Source organism: Lactuca saligna, chromosome 8 (genome assembly GCF_052625555.1).
Source record: "Lactuca saligna cultivar CGN05327 chromosome 8, ASM5262555v1, whole genome shotgun sequence".
Classification (NCBI taxonomy): Eukaryota; Viridiplantae; Streptophyta; class Magnoliopsida; order Asterales; family Asteraceae; genus Lactuca; species Lactuca saligna.
Genome location: NC_136424.1, coordinates 1,771,349 through 1,779,025, shown reverse-complemented (window position 1 = coordinate 1,779,025; position 7,677 = coordinate 1,771,349). Strand labels below are relative to the sequence as shown.

The 7,677-nt window shown below is 25.4% G+C and overlaps 1 long non-coding RNA gene across 7 annotated transcripts; it reads right to left on the bottom strand.

Moving 5' to 3' along the window:
- Positions 1 to 1,799: 1,799 nt before the first annotated feature.
- LOC145013353 (uncharacterized) lies at positions 1,800 to 6,720 on the bottom strand. Of its 7 annotated transcripts, none has more exons than XR_013664941.1 (8): positions 6,256 to 6,720; positions 6,031 to 6,087; positions 5,784 to 5,909; positions 5,347 to 5,517; positions 4,861 to 4,984; positions 4,454 to 4,518; positions 3,506 to 3,932; positions 1,800 to 1,998 (listed from the first exon to the last, which is right to left on the bottom strand). It is a non-coding gene; the product is annotated as an uncharacterized LOC145013353 (long non-coding RNA). The 7 variants fall into 7 exon arrangements; XR_013664937.1 differs by having other exon boundaries at positions 6,036 to 6,087; XR_013664939.1 differs by having other exon boundaries at positions 6,031 to 6,720.
- Positions 6,721 to 7,677: the final 957 nt, after the last annotated feature.

Genomic DNA, 7,677 nt, shown 5'->3' with positions numbered 1-7,677 from the left:
ATGAGGTTGGGGGATATGTTTCGATTAAATAACTATATGTTGCTACAATACATGTACCAAATTTTTTAGATAAATTATACTTGCTTGAATTCGTGTGGGTGTTATAGGCATTTTATGTATATTCTGGAAGCTTTTCAAGCATTCAATGATGATATTTAATAGATATTGGAACAAACCTATGTTGTACTTATTGTATTAAATATCACATTAAATTGTTTTATGTTATTTGTCAACTATCAACTGCATAGGCTATTTTTAGTCATTTTAACATATATATGATACGAAATATATATATGATACGAAATGAAAATATAGTTGTATAATACGAGACCGTGGTTAGTTTTTTTTTTTTTTTTTTTTTTTTTTTTTAATTTTTTTTATTTTTACAGAAAACACAACCATACTTGATGCATTTTATTGAAGATTCATTTTTCCGCATTAAGAGATCACAATTTCAAGTTAAAACACATAAAGATCTAGGTTTATAATCTAGCATGATGACTTCAAGTTTATCAGTAAAGGAGAAGTAAAAACTTAAAATGTTAAATTGCGGAGAGATTCACTTTTTAATCTTATACTCTTTGGACAAACCAAACATGGGTCCCACCCATGTGCTAGATTTGTCAAAATTTTTTGTTTCGCCTATAGTTTTTAGGTTAACAAACGTAGTGTGTGTCTATATATATATATATATATATATATATATATATATATATATATATATATATATATATATATATATATATATTAGGTTAATACCCGTGGGAACCATGATTATAAAATAAATTAAATATTTATTGTAATAAATTAGGCAACAGATATTACAAATCAATTTTTTGCTGACGTGTTTCATCCGTGTAATAGAGATGAGTGAATTAGTTATATGTAAAACAAAAAAACCCTAAAAAAAAATTTAATTATCATAAAAATGTGTAAAAAAATACTTAGAGATCACATATATACTTTTTTTTTTTTTAATTTTTATATTATTAAAAATCACAACTTTTTTTTTTTATAAATTTGCTAAAAAAAAAATTATAAATCGATTTTTAATTTTTATTTATTTTTGGTTTTTCTTTCAAAAAAAAATTTCAACGAAATTAGATAAAAAGTTGGGATTTTTAAGAATATAAACTCAAGAATAATATTTGTGATCTCTAAGTATTTTTTTATGCATTATATATATATATATATATATATAATATATATATATATATATATATATATATATATATATATATATATATATATATATATATATATATATATATATATATAGGGCTAGAATATTGTATTCTAACTATTTATTGTATGGATGTAAGGTTGATTTTAGACCAATCATTTTAGTTATTTTAAGAAAATAATTAAGATTGTTAAATTAAAAATAATTGAAAATTATGATCTAATTTCACAATAAAAGTATTTTAGTCAGCTAACATAAATTTAAAAAATAAATCTATTGATTTAAAAAAAATCTGATTTTTTTAAAATTAATTCAATTGAAAATTTATAAGTATAATCGATTTTGTTTTGTAAGAATGTTATTTTGTTAGAATAATATTCTATGGAAATTTTGTATCAGAATGTTATTATGTTACAATGTTATTGAAGAATAACAAAATTCTTAGTTGAATAAAATCAATATTCTTATATATTTATAGAAATCCGAACTTAAATATATATTTATACAGAATAATAGTCTTATACATATTAATATAATTATACAAATTTTAATAGAATTTCATAACAAATGAATAAAATTCTTAAAAAAATAGTATTCTTAAATATACAATACTTGAACAAATACACTTGATCTTTTTGAATGGTCAAAATAATCGGCTTGATTCCAACTAATCTTACGAAAATGTAATGTATTATCGTAACAATGTAATTTTTCGTAGAATATTTTTGTTCTTGAACTCAATTCCAAACATTTCTCTTATACCTGGTTGTATGTTCTTGAACTTGATTCCACATCAATGACAACCATTTTAAAACCTAAACCCATATTAAAAAAAAAAACTATGTAAGCAATGTACCACAACAAGAATTTTATCAACTTAATTCTTTCAAAAATTTGTAAATCTAGTAAACAATACATATAGTTGATTCCGAAAGAATAATTATGGTAGAATTGATTAATTTCCAACATCTAACATACTTCTAGAGACTGATTATATATATATATATATATATATATATATATATATATATATATATATATATATATATATATATATATATATATATTCTAACAAAATTTATAACTATTAAGTAACATATTTTTCCATAAAAGTAACACATTTTTAGCCATTAAATTTTATAAGAATGACATGCTTTAAGAAATATGATAGTCTACATCTATCATTAATTAATCTACAAAAGCTACAATTCTAGACTATTCATCGTTTATATCTCTCATATAAATTATCTTTTATAGCCGAACAATGAAATCAATAATTATTGCTAAAAAGTAAATTTAATATAAGCCTAAAATATCGTAATCTAGATTTTTGATTAAAATACAACAATATTAAATTAAAGTATGGACGGTGATTTATAGAATGAACCAAACTTAAATTAGAGCGAAAGTAACCAAAGGTGTGTAGACACATTGAGCGATTGGATTATTTCCCATTCAGATTTGCTAATTCAAAAGTGAGTTGCTACAACTTCATTTATCATCAAAGAACGTCAACGGAATTGGATTAAGTGACAAATTGTGTAAATATGTTGAAGATGTGATTGATTGACATAGGAGGAGGTTGGACTCAGATACGAGGTGAGGTGCAACAAGAAAACGAGATACATGTTTTCTAGATCAATAGATAGTTAGAAATCATAGAAAATACTACATGTCAAAGAGACATGCTAGAAAATGGACATGTTACAATTTTATGTTTGCATATTAGAATAGGTAGAGGTAGACATTGCAACTTATAAAGAACATATTAAGCATAAGTTAAATAAATAAATGGAAACATGTTGCAATTCATTTGCTGTATTTATATGCCCCTTTCATTTGAAATACAAATCCTATAAAAATTTTGATTTTTTGAAGTATAATGCCCTAATAGTAAAAATAAAGAAACTGAAAGTACAAAATTGTATACAACTAAATGAATGTAAGGCATTATAGCAAATGAATAAATTAAGATACATTGACATTTATAATTGCACTTCATGGTCGCCAACACTATCCATGATAATAGTATTTTCAACGTACACTTTCATACTCAAATATAACTTTGGATTTTGGAATCAAATGAACCTCATGGGCATAAACCTGATCGACAACATCATCTTTGTGGTAGTTGTTGTTTTGGATCTTTGTTAGCTTTTAAGGAATCATGACCGACATGGACATATTAATTTCTACTCATCCAAATTTAGTGGGGACTCTTAATACGGCCACACGGGCATGTATAAAAGAACATTATGCATATTATTTAATCTTTACTAAAAAAATCATTAGCACAATGTCTAGTATAAAGCAACAATTTACCTGGATTCGATTCAGACAAATTGTCCTAAATGAGGAACATATATCCTAGAAGCATCACCAGACCCTGAACATAAAAAAGACAATCATTTACCATGGATCTCAATGTCAATAATGCCCAAAATTTAATATAAATTTCAAAATCAAAAGGTCAACCATACCTATTTTTGTTAATCATATTAAAAGGAACATAAAAAGGTACGAAGAGTATGTACCTATTGTTGTGGATTACATTAAAAGGTACATGTAAAGTATGTTAATGGGTAGTGTAGTTTTTAACATTGAGGTAAGAGTCTCTACCTGTCAAGTAGAACCTCATGAGAGAAAATGTCATTTTTCCCAAAAGACTTAGAATTTTTCCATAGTTTCAGCCTTCACTCGAAGGTTTATTTGCTCATTACAATTTCCATCGGTCTCAGAAATGTCAATACTAAAACATAAAGGAAATGGTATAGTGATAACATACTTTGATCATGAAGAAAATAATGCAAAAATAAAATTATAATTATAAAATTTTGGAAGTTCTAAATAAGGTGCTAGTAAAGCTTTGTCGTCGCAATAGTAAGATGGAAAGACTTACATAGCAAATCCAAAATTCTATCAAATGCACATATTAGTATGTTCTATTTGGTAAATTCCAGAATGTTATTTAGTCTCTTCACAAATATTTTTTATGATGTTATAGGTGTGTTATAATAATCAAGAACATAACTTCAATGGAAAAAATCCATGTAGGAATATATGTCTAGAACGGGTAGCCAAATGATCATGAGATCATCCATGGACCAACATACTACACAAAATAATATATATAGATTTCCAAGAAAAGTTGCAAAGGAAACATATTAATGAAGCGAAATTAAAGAAAAACAAAACATTCCTTGTAATTCAAATTTTGTTGCTATGTTGGTAAATCATAAAATTATTTAAACTTGGAAAAACATATGATACCTGACTCTTCTGGTCTTTGGAGTTTTTCTACATCAATGGCTGCTTCTTTTCCTCTTCTTCTCAAGCTATTTGATTAATGTCATAAAAAAAAAAAAGCACAAACTATTTTTAAGAAAATCATATTGATTTTGGCCAAAATTACTATTTTACCACACAAAATGTCATTATATAAGTGCTTCTTTTCCGATTCTTATCAAGCATTTTGATTCATGTCATAAAAAAAGCACACATTATTTTTAAGAAACCAATATTAATTTTGGCCAAAAGGTCATTATATTAGTGCTAGATCTTTTTTAGAGACATCCCTTCACCTAATCTCTTCCATATGTGACAAGCAAAATCTCCAAAAATTTAAAATAAAACACATGATTAAATTACTTGAATCCTTAAATTGAAAATAAACTTACCTTGCAAAAATCACAAAAAATGGTGAGATAACCAGAATCAGAGGAAGAAACGCAACAATGATTGACACATGGACAAGTTTCGCTATAAGAATTTATATGTCATCCCCACCAACTCATCAAGTGACTGCCAACAAAAACCTATCCCAAATCAAATACAAATTAAGAAACCAATATTTTTTTAAAATAAAAACTATCATGTCCAATAAAAACTGAACTTCAACTTAAAATATATAAATTACTACCATTCATGCACAAATCCTTAAAAGGTTCATAAAGTTTCTAAAAATTAACTTTAGCTTAAAATATCAAATGAAAGTTTTAACATAATCTAGCAAATCAGATTTTTCAACAACTAAGATACAAAACTATTGAAATTAAAGTTTATTTGATATGACAATAGATCTTATTTCTAACGTATATAACAATCAATCAAATTTCTTTGTTAATTAAAACCTTAAACACATTTAAAGGATATGTAAATATTACCAATGTATACATAAAACCATTGTAACTTCAATATATCCACAAATGCATCCGTAATTAACTTGTAATGTTTCCTCTAATTAACCGATGGATCAACTTATCTTTCATCACTGCAACAACATCCATAGAATATCGATCACAGAGATTTTTCCATGCCTATTGTTGAATGACATCCTTGCATTCATAATAAACATATCTGAATAAATTTCACTGTGTCTTAACTAATATAACAATAAAACCAAATGTACCGAAAGCATACATAAGATATTATATAATAAAAACAAAAAAAACAAAAAAAAAAAATCACAAGTGAACTGTTTCAACCTTGCTATAAAAATCTTATCGGTTTCATTCAAAACTAGCCTAAGCCTAAGATAGAAAATCAATGGCTATTTGAAACGAAAAATCAAGATGTGAATGAAAAGAAGCCAACAAATTACCATGTTGATTTTTTTCTATAATGCACACGATTGGTGACATTTAGGTTTGCTCCTTTCAGTTTCTTTGACATTTGTCTCAATTTCCAATCAAAGAGATCACAGATATAAAAGTAATACGTCTCCAACCTAGAAAAAAGATCCAAGTATGATTAATAACCACGTTAATTCCAGTTTCCCTTAATAATTTTTTTAATATGTTAATTAAGAAAATAAGAGTTTCCATACTTGTTAAAACATAATTGAATACCTTACTTTTTATAGGAGGAAGCTGCTTACAGGTTGGGGTTTCTTCTTTATTGTGTGTCTTTAAAAGGAATGGAGGAATGGGCATTAATTAGTGATGTAGGAAGGAGTAACTCAACAATCGCAGACCAAAAAATATTGGAATTTCATATCCGATAAAACTACATAAAGAATTGAATACCAATTGACTTGTCTGGCATAAAAAGAGAAAGGATTTCGGTTCGCTTACAATGAGTTGAAAGAGTTCATGAGGAAAAATGCCGACCAAGAAAAGACGGCAGGTATCACGATCATAGTATTCCAATTGAATTTTCTGGAATCTCCATTCCGATTTGATCCCATCGGCACATCTAACTCCGTTCGTATTGCATCGATCTGAAGAACTTCAAGCACCAGGGGGTTTGAAGGAGAGATTTTTGAAAACCTAATCACATTCCATGTACAATTTCATGAGCAAAATCGATTCTCGTTCTTAGTAGTCTCTATAAGATTAAAAAGGAGGTAATAAATTGATTTTGTGGATGATTTATTGCTGATTTATAGGATTCCCATTTGAATTTTGAATTTGATTTAAGTGTGGAGAGGAGGAAACCGAACGGTAGGGCTCGGGAAGAAAGGAAGAAAAGGGTAATATCGAAATTCACTTAGATGGTATTGGCGGGATACATTACATCGATTGGAAGGGGCTAATAGAATGTCTCCTGCCAAAATTGTCAGATTAGGGTGTATATATATATATATATATATATATATATATATATATATATATATATATATATATATATATATATATATATATATATATATATATATATATATATATATATATATATATATATATATATATACTAGTTGTGAGATCCGTATATTATACGGGTTGATTAAAACAAAATGTTAAGTGCCAAGAAATTTTATTTGAATTTGAAATTGAAATAAGTGAAAATTATGAGAAAAAAACATGCAAAAAATAAATAAATTTAGATTATGTGTTTAGTGTGTATTAAACGGGTTAATTATAACAAAATGTTAAATATAAAGGTTTAAATTATAAATTTATTTAAAATTTAAAATTTAAATTTTGAAATTAATAATCATTATGGTAAGTTTAATTTATGGAAACTAAATTAATGATATATTGAAAATGAAAATTAAAGTAATGACAAGTGGAAAATAAATATATATCTCAAATTATGACAAAATGACATGTAGCTAATTTTATGAGAGAAGGACACGTGGCAAAGTCATTTTCATTTATTAAGGTATATATATATATATATATATATATATATATATATATATATATATATATATACTAGTTGTGAGATCCGTATATTATACGGGTTGATTAAAACAAAATGTTAAGTGCCAAGAAATTTTATTTGAATTTTAAATTGAAATAAGTGAAAATTATGAGAAAAAAACATGCAAAAAATAAATAAATTTAGATTATGTGTTTAGTGTGTATTAAACGGGTTAATTATAACAAAATGTTAAACATAAAGGTTTAAATTATAAATTTATTTAAAATTTAAAATTTAAAATTTGAAATTAATAATCATTATGGTAAGTTTAATTTATGGAAACTAAATTAATGATATATTGAAAATGAAAATTAAAGTAATGACAAGTGGAAAATAAATATATATTTCAA